Consider the following 21,981-nt stretch of genomic DNA (forward strand, 5'->3'; position numbering starts at 1 on the left):
ATATGAGAGTCAGTGGAACAATTTGTTCCTCAAAATTCTGCCACTGAGTGCTGAGGGTTTTTTTTTTTTAATCGTTTTGCCTTCTCGACAAAAAGTGCGGATGATATCTTACTCACAACTCCCCTGAGACAAACGTCCAGACACTGATAAATGCATGTTGATTTATTTAGACTTGTTCTTTGCAATTACTTGCTGGCATTGCAGTCTCAATTTCATTTTCCTTTTTTGTCAGATAGCAATGTAGGCTATATGTCCGACTGACCGTTATAAAAGATTTTTGATTCTAGCTCGCCAGTTGTTTTTCTGCGTTGTGTGTTCACATTGCCAGCGTAGACAGTAGGAGTCATACATGCTCTAAAGAATAGCCTGAAGTGTGTATGAGGAGAGGGAGTTTGGCAAGAGAACTCTGGGAGAACTTCATCAGTGAGTGGCTGTGACATCTTCCTCAGCCACTTCAGTCCTGTGTCACTGGGTCTCGGTGCCCGGCCACATGAGCAGCAGCGTTTAGCCTCCGTGTTGTGGATCAGAGGGAGGGATTGGTGCATGCGGGGAAGATATAGCATAGGACAGCGAGGAAGGAAAGACCCAGAAGACTTCAAGAGGTCTCTCTGAATCACTGGCGCTGTTTGAAGGATGATGAGGCGTTGCTTTAAGGAAGGCTGAGCCATGTAGGGTGCTGCCAAACTGACCTGAACAGACATCTTAGTGGAGGATGGACTACATTAATATGCACTGCATGTTTCCTTCTGATACACAATAGCTGAATATCTCTGCACCAAATTATAATTTTACATTACACTTCTGAGCGATTTGACTTCTGCTTTTGCATTTTTATTATTCATTTCAGTCAAAATATTTACTCCTGCGTTTTAAATGAAAGCTTTCTAAAGCAGCTTCCCAAGAAAGTATTTGCTTGTAATCCTGTAGTATATAGCAATCTTTTTGGAAGTGCTGTAACACACAGCAGAATCTGTCAGATAATTTTTTTCATATTCACTCTTAATCCTGTTTCTTGCATTTGTGTGTGTGTGTGTGTGTGTGTGTGTGTGTATATGTATACATATATATATGTGAAGAGTTCAGATGCAAAACCAGCTAAAAGCCATCTCGGTCAAAAATGAGATAATGATACTGAGTAAATGCTCCTGACACATAGTATATGTCCATCAAATACTTTTACTTCAAACTCACTAAATTCCAGCCTCAACCCAATCAGAAGTGCCAGTACATACATAGAAACCTATACAAAGTAGCCAGAAAGAAATGCTCATTTTAAAGAAATGCGTCCGATGGATTTAGCTGGTTTTGCATCTGAACTCTTCATATATATATATATATATATATATATATAAATATGTAATTTATTCTTGTGATGGTAAAGCTGAATTTTCTGCAGCCATTACTCTAATCTTCAGTGTCACAAGAATCATTCTAATATGCTGATTTGGTGCATTGTAGAAACATTTCTTATATTCAGAGCTGAAAAATTGTGTTGCTTCAATTTTATTGTATTGTTTTTTTATGCTTCGCTTCATTTTCATGAATAGAAAGTGATAAATAGATCTTTGAGTAGAACAGCATATATTTGAAATATTTTTTTGTAACAATATAATTGAATTAATAGTCTTTGGAGAGCAGCTTGCATTGTGCATTTCTTGCTGTGCATCCACAATAGTTTCAAGTTATTCTGTGCATGTAAACTGTTGATGGTAAATCCAAAACTTTACATAAACAGAGTAAATGTGTGTAACATAGCGAAGCTGTTGTCGTCTCCTTTTTGATGTCGGACTTCTAGATATTCAGATATGTTCCAAAACTGTTTGCCTTACTTTCATATGTGGAACACAAAAGATATTGATGAATGTTTTACTGTTTTTACCCATATGAAAGTTAGTGTGGTCAAAAAATGACCTGTTAAAAAACATGTTTTTTTCTGTTTGATCTGGGAATTGCTTGGTTTGTGATTCTTGATAGAAATACGAGAAGCCTTTGTGTCAGGAGAGAGAACAAGAAAGGAACACATGGATTAAAGTTGGAAAGGAACTTGCACGAATGAAACATTTTATGTTGTGTTCATATCCACATAATGGAATAATATCTTATATTTTAAATGTCTTAAGTATTCGTAAACAAAAGGCTTTAAGAAATGTCTCTCTTCAAGCCTAACTTTGATGTTTTTGTGCCTAAACTCAACCTCTCTAGGCAAGGGGAAAGAATAAAAGATTCCCTTTATATGAGTAGTTCACTTCCAGAACAAAAAATTACAGATAATGTACCTGCCCCTTTGTCATCCAAGATGTTCATGTCTTTCTTTCTTCAGTTGTAAAGAAATTATGTTTTTTGAGGAAAACATTTCAGGATTTTTCTCCATATAATGGACTTTTATGGTGCCCCCGAGTTTGAACTTCCAAAATGCAGTTTAAATGCAGCGCTAAATGGCTCTAAAAATCCCAGCCGAGGAACAAGGTTCTCATTCCATTATTTTCTAAAAAAAAATTGTGGAATTTATATACTCTTTAACATCAAACGCTCGCCTTGTCTAGCTCTGCGTGAACTCTGTGCGTTCCAGGTCAATACAGTTAGGGTAGGTCAAAAAACTCCCATCAACGCCCTTTACAAAAAAAAGGTAAAACAGTGATGTAGGATGATTTTGAAGTTGGAGGAAAAAATTAGATGGGAGTTTTTCAACCAACCCTAACTGTATTGATCCGGAATACACAAAGTTCACGCGGAGCTAGACAAGATGAGCATTTGTGGTAAAAAAAAAAAAAAAAAGGATATAAATTGTACCTTTTTTGGTTTTTGTTGTCTTTTTGTTTGTTTGGTTGGTTTTTTTTAAAGAAAATAACAGATTGTTTCGCTAAGACCCTTCTTACTCGGCTGGGATCGTTTAGAGCCCTTTGAAGCTGCATTTAAACATTCAAACTCCGGGGCACCATAGAAGTCCATTAGATGGAGAGAAATTCTGAAATGTTTTCCTCAAAAAACATAATTTCTTTACGAATGAAGAAAGAAAGACATGAACATCTTGGATGACCAGGGGGTGAATGCATTATCTGTAAATTTTTGTTCTGAAAGTGAACTGCTTCTGTAAGGAATAGTTTTCCCAAACATAAAAAATTACATTGTCATTTATTCATCCAAATGTCACTCCAAAATACTTTCTTTGTCATGCTTTCTTTCTTGAGTTGAATTTTTAGTTGAGTAACTGACTATTTTTTTGACATAACGAAAGCGAACAAATGTGGCTCCTGTTTGACGTCAGTGGTCTCTTAAGTTAGTGAATGGATACTTTTTTATTATCTACAAAATATTCTTTAGAAGTTTACATTTTGTGTTCCACAGAAGAAATTCAGTCACACAGGTTTGGAATGACATGAGTAAACGATGAGAGAATTTAATTTTTTGGTCGAACTATTCTTTTAATAACACCATTTTGGACTATATCTGTGATGTAGCTCACATGTACATTTCTCTTTTACGCAAAGTATTATGTTTTGTACATTACATGGCCTTGCATGTTTTAGCTCTGTGGATTAACAAGCTTGTTTATGCACCATAAAGGTGACAGTTCCACCCTGAAAGTTCCGCTTGAAATTGATGTCAGAAGCTATTGGTTTTAGCTGCAGGGGTGTCCCATTATTGAAAGCTCTCACTGCAACCAAATGGAGGGTCAGGCGAAATTTTCCATTACTGACTCTAGCTAGGTCTGGGTGAGAGGGATGGCGTAAAAGCTTTTAGTGCAGGGACAAAAGCCAGTCCGCAGCGGTGTGACCGAGACCCGAGGCAACAGAATTTTCCACTTATCCTTAGCCTGTGTGTGAAGGTACGGCCAAGGGATACACTTAAAGTACAGAATTCCTCCAAACCTCCGGGGCAGCTGTCTTAAGCATCCACTTCCTCTTATAAAGGAAGAACATTCTCATGCTGACTTCCAGCGTTTTGGGGTAAGAACCTTTCTTTCCAGTGTCAAAAGGGCACCGCATTGTCACTAAGAACATCCTGAAGTGGATCTAAGTGGAAAGAGATTTTGCTCGAGTGCATAAAATAAGAGGCCGCCATCATGCAGTACTAGCATAGGCATTTGCACGTTCCCTCTACGCTCAGCGATTTATGGATTTTTAAGGTCTCTCGAAGCAAAGCACTGAGCCAGTACAGCAGTCCTCGTGTCATGCAGTCAGTAATGAGCTTCTTAATTAAACCCTGCAGGCTTGTGGCTCAATTAGGGCTTACAGACAAAGTTAAACTGATCAATCCAGGAAGTGCTTCTGCAGAGCTCTGTTAGACACATGGTATGTTGAAGAACAAGAGACTGATTTGATGTTCTGCACAAAGTTTTCATTGTGTTTTCTATGAGAGCAGGTGACCTTTAGCCTTTCAAACTCTGGATGATTGTTGTATCTTTGTCTCCTTCATGCTCGTCAGGGCCTATTAGCTTGCTCAATTGATGGACCCATTGCTGTTCCCAAACAACTCAGCTGTGCCTCCCCACCCCATCCTGCGTTTTGACCTTGCTGGAGGCATCGGTCGAGTTTACTTATAGGACTAGGCGCATTCACGTTCCTCTCATTGTGCCTACTGTCTTCCATCTCTGGTCCTTACTCAACCTCGAGAACTTCCCTCTAACTGGTAAGGATGTGCTAAGAATGTGTATATCTTGGGTTTAGGATTTCATTTTGCAAGTTGCAAGTTTCTTTCTTTGAATTAGTGTTTCTGTTGCTTTAGATGAATAGATCAAATGAAAGAAGCACCCATTCGATTGGACTCAAAGTTAGACGCTTTCAAGTCTTATGTTGGTCTTGACCTCAGGAATAACTAGAATCTGAATTGGTAGTGTACTGTGCTAAAGGGGACATTGGATGCCCATGTTCCACAAGTTGCTATGGCTCTTTAGGGTCTTTGTGAAATGTCTGCAACATACTAATTCCTCAGTGGTCGTGGGAAACAACACCTTTTAACTTCATCAGCTTCCGTTTCGGTGCATGTCTCTTTAAATGATAATGAGCTGCTGCTTACCCCACCCCCTCTTCCATTTTTTTTGTATTTGGCGGTGTGATAACATCAAAAACAAAACTAATCCACTGTGTCTTCAGTGGCTCTGATGTTGGGAGAAAATGAAGACTCAATTTAGATGTTCACTTTTACATCCAAATACAAAACACCTGCATTGCTTATGAGAAATTGTTGTACGAACAGCGTACAACTGGCTGAGGGTGGAAATATGCAAATATAGGACACATTTATATGCAAACACCATGTAAAAGAGAATTTTGCATCCGATGTCCCCTGTAAGTGGTATCCCTCTGAAATGGTTTATTTTGTTTTTTAAACCCCTCTCAAAGGCATCTTCAAAGATATTTGTCTGAGTAACAATCATTTAGCTGTAGGCTAAACAATTGCAGTTCCCAAACAATTCAACTGTGCCTCTCCACCCCACCCTGCATTTTGACCTTGCTGGGGGCATCAGTCAGGTTTACTTATAGGACTAGGTGCATTCACGTTCCTCTCATTGTGCCTACTGTCTTCCATCTCTGGTCCTTACTCAACCTCGAGAACTTCCCTCTAACTGGTAAGGATGCTAGATAAGCTGCACTAAGAATGTATTTCTAGGGTTTATGACTTTGTTTTGCACTTTTTCACTGGAATCATTTGAAGTTTCTTTCTCTTTGTGAATGTTTGAACATTTGTCTCTTTGAATTAGTGTTTCTGTTGCCTTCAGTGATTGGATTGAATTAACCTCAGTGGAGAATGAAAGAAGCACCCATTCAATTGGTCTGTAAAGTTAGACGTTTCAAGTTGATGTCTTAACCTCAGGAGTAACTAGAATCTGAATTGCTAGTGTACTATGCTTTAAAGGGGACATCGGATGCCCATTTTACATAAGTTGATATGATTCTTTAAGGTCTTCATGAAATGTCTGCAGCATACTTTGGATAAATTTCTTCAATGGTCGTGTAAAGCAACACCGTTTTACCTGATCAAAAACAGCTCTGTTCACAGCGAGCCGTTTCGGTGCATGTCACTTTAAATGATAATGAGCTACCGCTCACCCCACACTTATTTTCCATTTTTTTTGTGTATTTGGTGGCACGATTCCATCAAAAACAAAATAATCCACTGTGTTCTTAGTGGCTCTCATGTTGGGAGAAATTGAAGACTCAATTTAGATGTTCGCTTTTACATCCAAATACAAAACACCTGCATTGCTTATGAGAAATTTGTTGTCGCTACAGCTACTCAAGTGCAGAGAAAATGGCTGACAGCACACAACTGGCTGAAGGTAGTTGTGTCCACACGCTGCTAAGACATTAAAACATTTATATGCAAGCACCATGTAAATGTGAATTTTGCATCTGATGTCCCCTTCAAGTGGTATCCCTCTGGAATGTCATCTTTTGGCTTTTTAAACCTCACTCAAAGGCATTGAGATTTTTGCCTGAGTAACAATTATTTAGTCATAATCGTAGGGGTTTTAACTTCAATGATTCATGATTAATTCATATTCTGCTGGTCATCTGAAGTGAATTAGCCAGAGTTTTGTAATCCAGATTGAGCCAGCATAATTCCTCACTCTGCCAGATTAAAATGGCTGGTAGACACAAGGACTGTCAGACATCGTGATGTTGATCGAAAGCCACCCCTCACCCGGCTTAAACCTCCTGGTTTCCAGGCCATGTCTGTTCGCCTGTTTTTATTGTTCATGCCGTACATCTTTCAGCTCGGAAAAAACAAGGACAGAGTGGGGCGAGAGATAGGTAGAAGGGGCATAGAAGCATATGAAGGTTGAAGCTTAAATGTCACAACAGACGAATTCAGTGTAATGACAGAAGTAACTGATGTAAGAGTCTACAGATGGTGACCAGACACCCTGGGCTGGACCAGACCGCAGGAATGGGCATGTACAGTGGTGGGTACAGCGTCGTTGACGTGTCGCCCGCTGGAGATACCCAGACGGCTGGAGACTTGGGTGCCGATTCCAACCCCCAATACCCCCGGGGCTGCTCACTGAGCGTAGTGGGACTCCTCTAGCCTCAAAAACCTTCACCTCAGCCCAAGCAGTGATAATGCCATCGACAAACAAGGGACTTGGTGCAGTGAATTTTGGATTTAGGCGTTTTTTTTGTGTTTTGCGCATTGTATCCGGCGAGGGATCACGTGTCCAGCGCCTCACCCACATGACCTCATACCAGGACCAATCAAATGGTGCCGTTCCATTGGGGTTGAGTGAGAGATCGCTGGAGAAATCATTTTCCCTCTGTGGTTTTTAATTTCAGTCCTTTCCGAACGTCAGTATTGGTGGCCGTCGGTTAGGAGCTCTGTGAAGGTAAATCTTTTAATGTTTTTGAATGTTATTTTTAACATATGCTTTGATATAACACTGTGGCCTGGTCAGATGATTGGTCATAAGAAACGGCAATCTTTTTGTCAATTATCTAAAAAATTAACCTTACGATAAATCCATTGGAATCATTCCTGTCCCAAGTCTCCTAATTCTAGAACCATGTATAGTCTACATTTACGTCTTTAAGTAGCTTGTGATATTTTGATCTCATTTGCTTTATTTGATATACGTTGTGGCGTTTTTTGCTATATCTGTTTATCGTTCGACAGTAGTCTACGCCGCAGACAGTATGGCGTGAAGGATTGTGACTTGTGTGTCAGTCTCAGTTGCGATTCCGACCTTGATGGCAGTTCGTAACATTAAACGCCGCTCTGCCCTTTGATTAATGCTTTTAGAGAGGTACACAATTTTGTTCGTCGTCGTTACCTCAATTATCGTCATGAGTTCTTTATCTGTCACAATGAAGCGGAAGAGATTTCGTCTTAAACACTGTTGGTACGCAGTCCACCCATTGCTAGCTTTGTAGTAGACTTATCTATGAACAGAACAAAGAGTTTTTTTGGTTTGGAAGCTGAGAGTGCTTCAACTTGAGATTTTAAATTTGTATGGTTATATTACCATCTTGATGAAATTTGAACATTGGTTCAACGTTGAGTCAGTAATGCAGCTTATGTGCACTCAGAAGTGTCTAAAGATGCAGGGATAAAATCCGTATTGCGCTTGTCTGTGATTTCAGAAATGGTTTTCACTGTGATGCCTGGAGACGACCAGAGGTGTCTCCATTTAGCATTTCGGCACTTTCGATTAGTAGGCCGTTAGCATAACACGGGTCGTTGGTAGTGATATCCCGGCTCTCAGATCCCCGGATCGGTTTTGCTTGATCTTGCATTGGCATTGCTGCGCGACTGAGCTCTTGAATATAATTTGGGTTGAGATCCAGGCAAGGGCGACTGATCAGGGCTGACAGTTTTCGAGCCGCCTGTCAGGCTGAGTAGGGGAGGGTGGCCCTGCAGACACGCGTACTGCAACAAAAGGCTCCTCTAGAGTTGTTCACATATGAGTGTTCATGCGCCCCCTCCTCCCTCACGACACAACGCCCAGCCAAAGGGACCCCGGCCCTGGTGATGCCACATGCCCACAGGGAACACTTGTGCCAGAAAACCACCCATTTTTTTTTTTACAGTGAGAGTGTGTATTATTGCTTGGTTTTAACACAGTGTGCTTGGACTGTGTGTTTAGAGAATCAGTATTTGGATTAGTGGCCATTTTAATCAGTACGTTTCTCATCAAAGATTTTGATTGGGCGATTGACTTGGTCTGTATCAAGTGTGTGATCGCTCATTTTGTGCATGAGCTGAGAATCCAGTAAAGAATAACGAAGACTAAAGTTCACACGTAATTATCTTGTTCTTAATCAATAGTGTGACTTTGAATATTTTTAAAACGATAATTAAAATTCTCCCTTTAAAAATTATACACTCTAAAAATTGTCTTGACCGAGCGGTTAAATGTTTAACCCAACCTTCTGGGTAGTTTTATTTAACTCAACTATTGTTTAACAATTATTATATTTCTTGCTTAAAATTAACCCAAAATAAATTAAAAATCAGATACATAATTACTAGAGGCATCAGCAATAATCAAAAGGTGAGCATTAATAAGCATAAAAAATGTTTATTATTTAATTACTAGTTATTCAACTTATTAATAAATGTTCATTTATTGATAATTATTTACATTAATAAATGTAAATTTCCAAATTTTGGGTTCATTTCAAGCAGCAAATATAGTAATTTTTAAGCAATAGTTGAGTTAAATCAAAACTACCCAGAAGGTTGGGTTAAAAATTTAACATGTGATAAAACATTTTCTGTGATTAAAATATTTAGTTTTTAATTTTAGGCTTTTTTACAGTTATCCCAATAAAGTTTCCGTTCACACAAATGCGTATTTATTTGCTTTAAATATTAAATTTTAAGTTTCAGTTATGGGTCATTTTTTGAATGTGTTTTCCTTTTTGTTGATCTAAAGAAAATGCAACAATTCTTTCTTTTTTCTTTCTTTGGACAATTTCCAGATTTGTTTTTAACAATTTCTTTTTTAATTTTAATAATCACTTATTAGTCATTCTTGAAAAGGAAATTACCAGAATTCCTCTGATGTTTTTATTATTTTTTTAAAGTACCATATTTGTTTTATTTATATTTTGTTATAGTATATTATAATTGCTGACTTGTCATATTTGAAAAAAGGAAAATAACTAGATTCGTTCTTATATTTAGAAATTTTACCATGCTACTATCACAGAATTCAAAGCTTGAAAATGCTGTTAAATTTATCCTTAAAAAAAAATCTATTGTGCAAATTGGGAAAACGTACAAAATACACAATGTAGTATTTGACACTCATAAACTTGGTACAGATGGGTTCATAAGTTCATTCTGAGTACTTTGTGCCAGTTTAGGATGAAAGCAACACTTTCTGCAGTGAAATTCTCCTCATTGCGTGGAATTATAAAGCAGGCTTATGGCCGGTTTATGTTTGAATGTAATGACTGCCTTGGAGGATTAGGGCAGGCCAGATGACAGTGGATAGACTCAGATTATATTTAGCATTTTCTTCTTGCGCCTGTTATATTGCTTTGTATTTTCTGCGTTTATAAAATAGCAACAGTTGTAGGACTCATGCATTACCTTCCAACATTATTCCCTCTTGGTGTGTCTAATGGCTGCAGATCAAATGCTCCCACCCTGCTCTTTATTCAGAGGTTTTAATTTAATTCCTCCCCACGGTTAGAGCGATGACCTATCATAAAGACCTCATCACAGAGAGAACATCCTCTCTGTGGCGAAGCAGTCATAATACAGATCGTCAAATCAGTATTGAGAGGACCATTTGCACATATTTTACGTTCGTGAACTCTTGTGGATGTGAGAGTCAAAACATCAGACGTGGGTGGTCGGTTACTTATTTACATACGTCAGTGTTGTTGTTATTTTTTCTCTTTTTGATTTTTTGAGAGTGAGCAGTTCAGCTGACGTATGTTTATTATAGCAGAAAATACAGATTTAGCAAACACTAGACATATATAAAGACTTACTTTTTTTTTTTGGATCCTCCTGTAAATCTCAGTGGATGTGTTCTGCTGTGGGTTCATAATCCTGTTTGATATCATATTATTCTGTTGCACTACACATGTAACATTTAATCCTCTTGTTTTTCTTTACCCAAAATTCTGGTTTTGATTATTGTCATTTTCATGTTAAGTACAAGTACTGTTGATTCATCTAAAATCTCTGCATGACCCTTCCATTCGGGCACCAATGGAACCTGTGAACTTTTTTTCATGTTTTCAGCCGTTTTAAGTTTAATTTTGATACAATGTGTTAAATAAAACTCTTATGTTGGTAGCTGAAAGCTTTATCAAATTAGCGAATTATTTTTTTAAAAATATGCGAGGGATGGTAAATGTGTAGAATTTTGATTGACAGGTGTTCCAATTCAAGTTGCATGGGCACAGATTCCGTGAGGAATTCAGTTTTTGGTAAAGAAAATTACCAGATTTTAAATTTTTAAAAAAAAAATATTGTAATAATCACATTTTAGTAATTTTTAAGAAGAAAATTACCGGATTTTTTACACATACTAAAAAATATTGTAATAATCACATTTTAGTCATTTTTAAGAATAAAATTACTAAATCTTTTTCTGATGCATTTATCATTTGTAGAAATGTTTTTAGACAATTACCAGATATGTTTTTTGTGTGTATAATTTTTAAAATATATTTTAAATACAATTTTTGGTAAAACGATAATTATTAGATATGTTGTGATATTTTATCATAGAAAATTTCCATATTTGTGTGTTTTTTTTTTTTAATATATATAATGTTTCTTTTAAATAATCACTTTTTACTGAGCAGATTTGTTCTGATATTTTTTTAACATTTTTAAAAATGTTTTCAGAAAATTACCAGAAAATTTTTTTGTATATACAATTTAAAAAATATATTTTAAATACAATTTTTGGTAAAACGATAATTATTAGATATGTTGTGATATTTTATCATAGAAAATGTCCATATTTGTTTTTTATTAAATATGGGTTTTTTTTTTTTTTTTTGAATAATCACTTTTTAATTACCAGATTCGCTCTGATATTTTTAAATTAATTTTTAGAAGTGTTTTTAGCAAATTACCAGATGTTTTTTTTGTATATATAATTTTTAAAATATATTTTATATACATTTTTTTGCAAAACGATAATTATTAGATTTTCTGAAATTTTATCATAAAAATTTTTCATATTTGTTTTTTTAAATCTAGTGTTTTTTTTGAATAGTCAATTTTTCATTACCAGATTCATTCTGATATTTTTTTTTATTATTTTTAGAAATGTTTTTAGAAAATTACCAGATATTTTTTTCATATATATAATTTTAAAATTATATTTTAGATACAATTTTTTTGTAAAACGATTATTATTAGATATGTTCTGATATTTTATCATAGAATATTTTTTATATTCCATGTTTTTTTGTTTTTTAATATAATGTTTCTTTTGAATAATCACTTTTTAATTACCAGATTCGTTCTGATATATATATATTTTTTTTAGAAATGTTTTTAGAAAATGACCAGATTTGTTGTTCTGAGAATGGCTTAACCAGGACAGAATGTTAAAAAAAGAGAAAAAGTAAAAATAGTTTAGACAGCATGAACAATTTAATTTGTGTCTTGTTTTGGCCTCTCTGAAAATAGTATTTGACAGTCTTTCATGAAGAATGACTGTGCTGCTTCCGCCGCACTACACTGCTGATTATTTCTCCGTTACCTCCCTTCTTCCTGGTTGCTTTTTGTCTCTCATCCTCGTGGCCGCCCATGGTTGTGATTTCGAGAGCAAGAGAAAAGACAAACTGCCTCAGGCTATAATTTGCCCTGAAATCTCGCATGAGCCAGTGTCTCCAATAAACACTGTCGCCTCTCGTTAAGCTCTCGCCCTTGATACACTGACAGGACTAGTGATGTGTTTAACACGATAAATCATGGCGCTTGATCTGTCCAGACCCCTCTGCCAGCCCACTTGTTCGGGGACTTACCCCCTCTTTCTGCCAGAGAGCACCAAACATGATGATCTACGTCTTTATGATTTAGATTTACCCTTAAAAACCTTATTTGGGTTCTAATCTTGTTGAACATTATTCCAAGTGTCTACGTTGTTAATCAAATCCGGTCCCAGCCTACTTTTTTCCCTCTTTGAATGTCCTGTTTTACTTGGAAATACTTGTTAGTTTGTTTTTTAGAAATAAAACCAGTTGCAAATGGCATTTTGTGTTAACTTGAACTGTGATTTGGTCCATGTTGTGTAAGAAAATTGTTCATAGAGTTGTTCATACAGACTTTGATTTCTCTGGTCAAAGTGTTCCTTCAGGAATCATTGAGTTAATAAAGGAAGTAAGTAGGGTGTTGTAAATGTACTATCTCAGCACCCTTCAGTTGCTTTTCAGCTTGCTTTAGCAGTGGACAGTGCGTCAGCAGTTTGCATGGATGTGCCTGCATTGACTAATCTTTTTGTCAACCAGTTTTTGATTCCAAAAATGGAATTAAAAATTAAAAAATGAAACCTTGCATGACATATAACCAGAAGTTGACAAAAGTTAAACAAAACAGACAACAGTGCAAAGGTAAATTGTAAATATATTTAAAATTGAGCCTGTTTACTTAAAGGGGTCATTGGATTCCCAAGTTGATATGATTTTTTAGGGTCTTAATGAAAAATCTATAACATACTTTGATTAAAATTTCTCAATGGTAGTGTAAATAACACATTTTTTAACTTGCCAAAATCAGGTCTGCAAAAATCATCCTGTTCTGGTCGAGGCTGCTTTAAATGTTAATGAGCTCTGCTCACCCCGTCCCTCTCTTCTCTTTGTGGAGTGACAAGCCTGTTTACTTTAGCCGCGTTTAGCCACTAAACTTACTAACTAGCACGTTATTAGGAAAGGCGATGGCAAAGATTCATAAAAAAACCCTTATACTCACTTCTGCTATAAGTGAAGCTGGATCACGAATGATTTGCGTGAACATAGACGGATATATGTAGATCGGGAGCAGCATTCCCTTTACAAACAAATGTAATCCACTGCATCTTCAGCGGCTCAGATGTCGGGAGTAAATGACAACCACTATGTTCATTATTACGTCCAGCAACACTTTTCTTGTCGAAACAATGGAGGTCGGGCTGTTACATCTGATTTAAGGCGGGTCTGAGGTAAGACGCTCATGTCAGTCAACTATCGTGGGAGCCTCTGACGTCACACGTCCCTCGTTCTTTTAACCCTTGTCCTTTAATCGTCTCCATGTTTCACTCGAAAACACATCAGACTGTAAACATAATTTCATGTAACTTTAATGTCACTGCAGAGGTTGCGTTAACTGAAAATTGCCCATCATTGATGGAATTTTTTGTATCAGTGATGGAAAAATCTGAAGGCTGAAACTATCACAAATGTTTTCTTTTGCGTTTGAGTATGCACAGACGAGTACAGAAGCTACAACAATCTATCACGCCATGTTAAAGAGTGCCAAAACGGTATTTATTGCTTGAATTTCCTAATGAAATGGACAGATTTTGAAATCTGACACTTTGTTTCGTATCAAAAGTAACACAAAGCCTAGCCTATTGCTATTTATTGGAAGGAAGGCGCACTGTACTGTTTACTTATCGGCTGAAAATAGCATAGACCAAAAGATCGATTGGGATTTAAGAATCTATATTGGTTCATCAATGACAATCTATTAAAATCGAGAAATCGTTTTTTTGTTGTTGTTTTGTTTTGTTTTGTTTTGTTTACCCAGCCTTAGCATATTTTGTTGTTTTTAAACACTGTCATCATGTAGGTTCATGATTAAAAATGAAAATGTGAACAAAAATAAAAGTAATTAAATGTGTTATTATAATTAAAATTAAAATGACGGGTAATAGATTATGACAGAATTTTTATGACCCTGTCCGTCAAAATGACGGACGATGTTAAAGTCTAGCGCAACCTCTGTGTCACTGGTTCAGTATTTTGGTAAAATGGTTTCATTACACTATTTGCCCTTTCTCATTATCATGATTTTGTCAAAAAGAAAAATTCAGTGATTGTGCCCCCAGTGTTGCCACGTTTCTATTGTTTTGTGATTTTAGCCAGTAGGAGTCAATAGCTTTGAGCAGTTGACAAATGGCTTGTTTATGCAGTCTTTTTGCTCCTGATGTTCAACTTTCTTTCCGTTTCGCATTAATTAGAAAAACAGCCTATGGTCTGAAAAAAACATTTTGATTTATTTTCTCATTGCAGAACTGCTTAAACTGCGGTGGTCATTTTAGAGGAAGTGGGTGTTTGTTTCTGGTTGTGTTCGAGTGAATTGCAGCCTCAGGTTCTGTCTCCCATTATTTTTCCTATTACAAGGTCACACTGTTGTAAGTAATAAGGTTATTATTTTTCTCCTCCTGTTTTCGCAGTTATAAAAACACCTGTTTTTTGTACACTCCATGTATCTACTTTTCTTAACCTTACACTCATTAGGGAAGTCAGCAGTGGGCAGGAGTGGTGAATGCATAGCAGTTATTTATCATCTTAAAGGGATACTTCACTCAAAAATTTAAATTTGTCATTATTTCTCATCCTCATCGTTCCAAACTACAAGACCTTCGTTCATCTTCGGGAACACAAATGAAGATATTTTTGATGAAATCCAAGAGCTTTTTGACCCTGCATAGACAGCAACGCAACTGACGCGTTCAAGGCCCGGAAAAATAATAAGGACATCACTAAAATAGTCCATGTGACATCAGTGGTTCAACCGTAATGTTATGAAACTACGCAAATACTTTTTGTTTGCAAAGAAAACAAAAATAACGACTTTATTCAACAATTTCTCCTCTCTTATGTTAGTCTTCAACGCATGTTCATGGAGGAGAAAAATTTTTTGAATAAAGACGCAAACAAAAAAACATTTGCGTAGCTTCATAAAATTATGGATGAACTACTAATGTCACATGGACTATTTTAATGATGTCCTTACTACGTTCTACGTACGCAGTTGTGTTGCTGTCTATGCAGGGTCAGAAAGCTCTTGGATTTAATCTAAAATATCTGAATTTGTGGTCTTACATGTTTGGAATGACGTGAGGGTGAGTAATTAATGACAGAATTTTCATTTTTGGGTGAACTATCCCTTTAAATATAAGTCTAAAATACTTCTAACAGTAATAAAACCAGATTATATGATCTCCCATGTAAATGTATGTCTTAATGCATCCATTGATGTTATAAGTCCACGGAAGTTGGATGAATTTTTTTTTAGAAATTATCAAAATGTTTGTTTTTTTCATTTAAGAAATAACTGCTGAGATTTTAGTTATGTATAGGCAGAACAGGACTGTAAATAGAGTGCTGCCATATTTATTAATATTTTTAATTAGCTTTTATCTTTATATTGTTTCATTTTAGTTTTAGTAATTTTGTTATGTGCTTGTCATTTTTTTTCTATTTAGCATTATTTTTATTTAATTTAATTTTTTTGTGAATTTGTACTTCAACAGTTAGATGTAGTTTCAGTAAGTTTACATTTTCATTTAATATCTTTAAGTTCAAGTTTCTTATCTAATATCAATATGCAGTTTGATTTCAGCTTTATTTCAGTTAACAAAAATTATTTTAGTTTTAGTTATAGTTGTAGGGTTTAGTTTTAATCAAATGGGGTATTGGACCAAATGGGGTATTGTTATGCAAGCCCATTTCCGCCACTGAAAAAAAAACAAAAAAAAAGGTAATTGCAAATTTTTTCTCAGAAGATTGTGAGATATAAACTTGCAGTTGCAAGTTATAACGTCAGAATTGTGAGATATAAACTCACAATTGTTAGTTGTAAAGTCAGAATTGTGAGACAAACTCGAATTCTAAGTCGCAGTTCTGAGAACTAAAGTCAGAATTGCGAGATATAAATTCACACTCGAAATTGTGAGTTAAGTCAGAATTAGGAGATATAAACTCACAATTCTGACAACATTTTAGTCTTTTTTCCTCTCAAAATTGGAATTTATAACGCACTATAATAATAATAGATTGACAGAATTTTTATGACCCTATAAACTCACAATTCTAGCAACATATTAGTCATTTTCCCTCTCAAAATTGGAATTATTAGTCTTATGTCACAATTCGGAGGAAAAAAGTCAGAATTGTGTGAAAAAAGTTATTGTAAGAATTGCAAGATATACATTTGCATTGGTGAGAAAAAAGTTAGAATTTGTGAGATACAAACTCACATTTGTGTGAAAAAAAAAAAAAACACTAGTTTATATCATGCATTTCTGAGTTTATATCTCACAATTCAGAATTTATCAGAATTTATAACTCGCAATTTGAGTTTATGTCTTACAATTGCGAGTTTGTCTTACAGGAAAAAACTCAGAATAGCAAATTTGTATTATGCAATTCTGAGAAAAAAGTCAGAATTGTGAGATAAAAAGTCACAGTAACATTTTTTTTATTTTGAAAACTGGCTTCCATATGTTGTTGGGATGGCAAATAATTTTTCAAAATAATCAAATAATCTTTTTTTTATTAATATACAATGTGCGGTCACATCTGTGTCCTTATTTAGTCTAAAAATATTTTTAATCTACAAAATTTCACCAATACTGTATAACATGTTTGGCTGTTGGTCATTTATATGAATTATTATGAGACAGTATTGTGCTGCGTTTGAAGCAAAGTGGAGAGAGATAGAAAAAGGAGCATTTTGGGAGCACTGCTTGACCAAGCGTAAAGCGTGATTAATTCAATAGGTACCACAGAGGAAGGGGCCAGAAGCTCTTTAGAGGAAGAGCTGACCCACTTTCTATATCCTGCGCTTCAGCAAAGTCTGAGCTTATCTACCACCGGGAAGATATCAGACTTATGATTAACATAAAATAGAATTAAAATTTGAGGTATTTCAATGGCTAATTTTTAATCTGCTCATACTTTTTTGAAAGGCACTGGAAATGTGCTCGCTTTCTCCCAAACACACAGACTTCAGCATCAGTAGAAAGTGGTTGAAAGGACACATGCCTTTTAAGGTTACATGAGTGTGTTTATGCAGCCATTGCTTTTGCTCTGATGACTGCTGTAATCAGCACACAGATGTAGCGTTCAGATGTCCACTGTGTTCTGCGGGCTGTTGTTCACCCGACCATTTCTGTTTGGGTGTTTTTGTGTGGCCAATTTTGGCCCTGTGCACTTTTAGGAAAAGTGTATGACTGTAAAAAATGAGTTTTCAAAGTTGTAAATAAAGATTATTGGAGAGTGTTTTACAAGCAAATACTATTTTAATCTTTCCACTTCAAAATATCATGTGTTTCTGTTTCTTCGTAAGTAACTGTGAAATTTACTTAGTTTTTTAGTGTTTTTTTTCTAGTGTGTGTGTGTACTGCACATATACAGTATGTATATATATATATATATATATATATATATATATGTATGTGTGTGTGTATGTGTGTGTGTGTATATATATATATATATATATATATATATATATATATATATATATATATACATATGTATGTATATATATATGTATATGTATATATATATGTGTGTATATATATATATATATATATATATGTATGAAGAGGGAGAGAGATACAAAATACATTTGGGGTTAAAATATATTTTGTAAGAAATATATTTGGGCATAAAAATGGGGGTAAAACAATTAATATTTTCAACATTTTTGCGAACAAAATGGTTATAATGGTTAAAATGTTTTTTGTTTTTTTTCCCTTGAAGTCAAATAATGTTTTTATATTTAATATAAGCATGCTGTTTTTTTTGGTTTGTTTTTTGTTTTTGCATTTTCACTAAAAAAGCAATATTGTTTGTTCAGATGGCCTTTCAAAGTTTGTGCACATATGTATATAAATTAATAAGAAATTTAATTAATTTATATTCATAAAATGTATAAAATCATTGAAATTGATTGTTGTTTTAATGGTTGTTTCACATTCTTTTTGAATTATCATCATTTCAAATATCATTTTCATTATTATCATAACATTTTTCGAAGTTGTAGAGTGTTTTACAAGCAAATACTATTTTAATTTTTCCACTTCAAAATATCATGTTTTGCTGTTTCTTTGTAAGTAATTGTGAAATTTACTTGCAGTTTTTGATTTATATATATATAAACAGTATATATATATATATATATATATATGAAGAGAAAGGGAGAATTTTATAGGAAATATATTTGGGCATAAAAATGGAGATTAAACAATTAATATTTTCACAATTTGTACGAACAAAATGGTTATAATGGATAAAATGTTTTTTTTTTTCCCCCTTAAAGTCAAATAATGTTTTATATTTAATATAAGCATGCTGTTTTATTTTTTTGTTTTTTTTTGTTTTTGCATTTTTACTAAAAAAGCAATATTGTTTGTTCAGATGGCCTGTCAAAGTTTGTGAAGTTGATAATTGAAATTTAATTAATTTATATTTGTAAAATGTATAAAATCATTGAAATTGATTGTTGTTTCAATAGTTGCTTCACATTCTTTTTGAATTATTATCATTTCAAAAATCATTTTCATTATTATCATAACATTCAAATAATGAATATTTTGGGTTTTTTTTAAGATTTAATATTTTAATATTTACTTATTTTATGAAGTCTAGGTAAAAAACAAAAAACAAAACAAAAAAAGACATAAAAAACATTTGAAAAATAAATTAGTTTCCTAGACAAATAGTTTCCTAGACCATGTTAAATGTGACCTTCATATGACAAACATATTATTTGTGTATTTAAATCGACCCGTATAAACACGTCTAACAAAACACTCTTTTATGTCACCTCAAAATATACAAAGAAAGCAGCACTTTAAAAATGTAGTCCTTCAGGCATTCGTAACGGTTCACTAAACATGATCATCTAAGTAATATTATTCATGTTATTCATGCAGCTTTTCATTGAAGCACCAGATATGGAGCATTAGCAACACATAGATGATAAGATTGCCTTTTCTCAATCCAAATTTGGTGTATTTGTAAAGTTGCCACAAGGTGTTAGCGCTTTGCCCACAGCCTCTGTGTTGTTTGTTGTCTTACAGGCTGATTTAATTAGATAAGATTTCATGCGGGGTTGAACTTGAAGGCATTTGAGATTTAAGTCATCTGAGGCGGATGAAGAACTACTATTGAGTGAGTCATGAGGAGAAATTTGGAACATTGTATGCTCTCCGTGACCATGCAAACACTGCAGATAAATACAGTTGTCACTCCTCTTAATCCTGTTCTTTACACACAATGATATCTACATCCAGCAACAAATTCACTCAAAAAAAAATTCAGGTGCTTCCAACAACATCTATACAGCACAATGTTCCTGTTTGTAATTTAAAGGATTTGCTCCAGCATTTAAATGTGGTTGTTGCTTCCAAAATATTGCAGTGTGTTTGAGAGCTTCTGCACGCTATAATAGAAGATATTTCTACAATGGCAACCTATAAGAACAATGGTAACACTTTACAATAAGGTTCCATTAGTTAATGTTTGTTAATGTATTAACTAACATGAACAAACAATAAACAAGTCATTTATTACAGTATTTATTAATCTTTGTTAATGTTAGGAAATGAAAATACAATCATTCATTGTTAGTTCATGTTAATTCATAGTGCATTAACTAATGTTTACAAACACAAATTTGATTTTAATAATTCTTTAGTTAATGTTAAAATTAACTAAGAGTAATAAATGCTGTAGAAGTATTGTTTATTCAGTTTAGTTGAACATACTGTAAGAGTGTTTTTTTTTTTTTACCCACTTAAGTAGGACTTAAGTATGTTTTTATATGCAATTTCATAATTAGTTCTATTTTCTTTGAAATATGGTACTGGCGATCATTTATGGTAAAATAAAATATGCTTTAATGCAGGGTATTATAATTAATTAAAACTAAAACCTAAAAACTAAAAAAAGTGATGTTTTTAACGTAATGTCGTGCAATGACTAAAACGTAAATAAAAATAAATTATTAATAAACTATTTCAAAATAGTTAAAATAGAAATGTAATAAAAATTATAAAAACATGACATAATTAGTGAACTTTGAAATTTAAAACAGGAAATATGAAAATAAAAACAAATGTATAACAAAAACTATAACAATGTCAGTGATACTAAAATAACACTTGTTTAATTCCATTTGATTTGAAACTTGTATGTCATTTATTTAAATACATTTATATTTACATATTTGTAATGAAGTTGCATTTTAGTAAATGTAACATATAGTAACTTTAAATGTAATATCTATGGAAGGCCGTTTCCGCCACTGAATTAAAAAAAAAAAAAAAAAAGGCATTTGCGACATTTTATCTCACAGTTCTTTTTGCAATTGTGAGTTAAAGAAGTCCACTTCCAAAACAAAGATTCACATATAATGTACTCACCCCCTTGTCATCCAAGATGTTCATTTCTTTTTTTTTCAGTCGTAAAGAAATTGTTTTTTGAGGAAAACATTTCAGGACTTTCTCCATATGATGGACTGATATGGTGCCCCGAGTTTGAACTTCCAAAAAGCAGTTTATATGCGGCTTCAAATGATCCCAGATGTGGTTGTAAACGATCCCAGCCAAGAAAGAAGGGTCTTATCTAGCGAAACGATCGGTTATTTTCATAAAAATAATACAGTTTATATACTTTTCAATGTCAAACGCTCATCTTGTCTTGCTCTGCATGGACTGTTTTTTTCCATTAATGACAGTTAAGGTATGTCAAAAAACTCCCATCTCATGTTCTCCCTCAACTTCAAAATCGTCCTGTATCACTGTTTTACCTTTTTTGTTAAGGGTGTTAAGGGATCTTCTTTGCATGTTCACTTTGCAAAGACTGTGTCTGTACTTCTGCAGCAATGTAGGATGATTTTGAAATGATTTTTGAAGTTGAGGGATAAAAAATACGATTAGAGTTTTTCGACATACCATAACTGTCTTGAGCCAGAATACACAGGGTTCAGGGAGAGAAAGGCACTTGAGATTAAAAAGTATTTAAATTGTATTATTTTTCTGAAAATAACCGATCATTTCGCTAGATAAGACCCTTCTTTCCCGGCTGGGATTGTTTACAACCGCATTTGAGATCATTTGAATTTTGGAAGTTCAAAATTGTAAGCTATAAACTCAGAATTGTGAGACAAACTTGCAGTTCTGAGAAATAAAGTCGCAATTTTGAATATTTCTTTCAGAATTGTGAGTTTATATCTCGCAATTGTGACTTTTTTTGCAATTGTGAATTAAATTAGAATTTTGAGAAATTAACTCGCAATTCTAAGAAAACATTCTTTTTCCCCTCTCAAAATTGGACTTTATAACTTGTAATTGTGAGTTTGTAAAAAAAAAGTCAGAATTGTGAGATACAAACTGGCATTTGCAAGAAAAAAAGTAACTTAATTTCTTTAAAAACTGTACTTCTTGCATTTGTGAGGGAAAAAAAGTCAGAATTGTGACTTTATAACTCGCATTTATGTTTTTATATAATGCAATTCTGACAAAAAAGTCAGAACATAAACTTGCAATTCTGACTTCATTTCTCAGAATTG

The 21,981-nt window shown here is 34.2% G+C and overlaps 1 protein-coding gene across 12 annotated transcripts in view; it reads left to right on the forward strand.

Moving 5' to 3' along the window:
* Window positions 1-21,981, forward strand: part of pcbp3 (poly(rC) binding protein 3) — a 94,235-nt gene that overhangs the window by 43,654 nt on the left and 28,600 nt on the right. The window contains exon 1 of one of the 12 annotated variants that reach the window (XM_051118318.1): window positions 4,583-4,629. The exons of 9 other annotated variants lie outside the window; for them this stretch is intronic. The gene's annotated coding sequence lies outside the window, so the exon portion shown is untranslated. Of the gene's footprint in view, window positions 1-4,582; window positions 4,630-5,522; window positions 5,570-7,214; window positions 7,325-21,981 lie in introns of those variants that run through there. 2 more of the 12 variants (XM_051118319.1, XM_051118317.1) reach the window with 2 other exon arrangements.

The sequence above is a fragment of the Labeo rohita genome, chromosome 9, assembly GCF_022985175.1.
Source record: "Labeo rohita strain BAU-BD-2019 chromosome 9, IGBB_LRoh.1.0, whole genome shotgun sequence".
In the NCBI taxonomy this organism is placed as follows: Eukaryota; Metazoa; Chordata; class Actinopteri; order Cypriniformes; family Cyprinidae; genus Labeo; species Labeo rohita.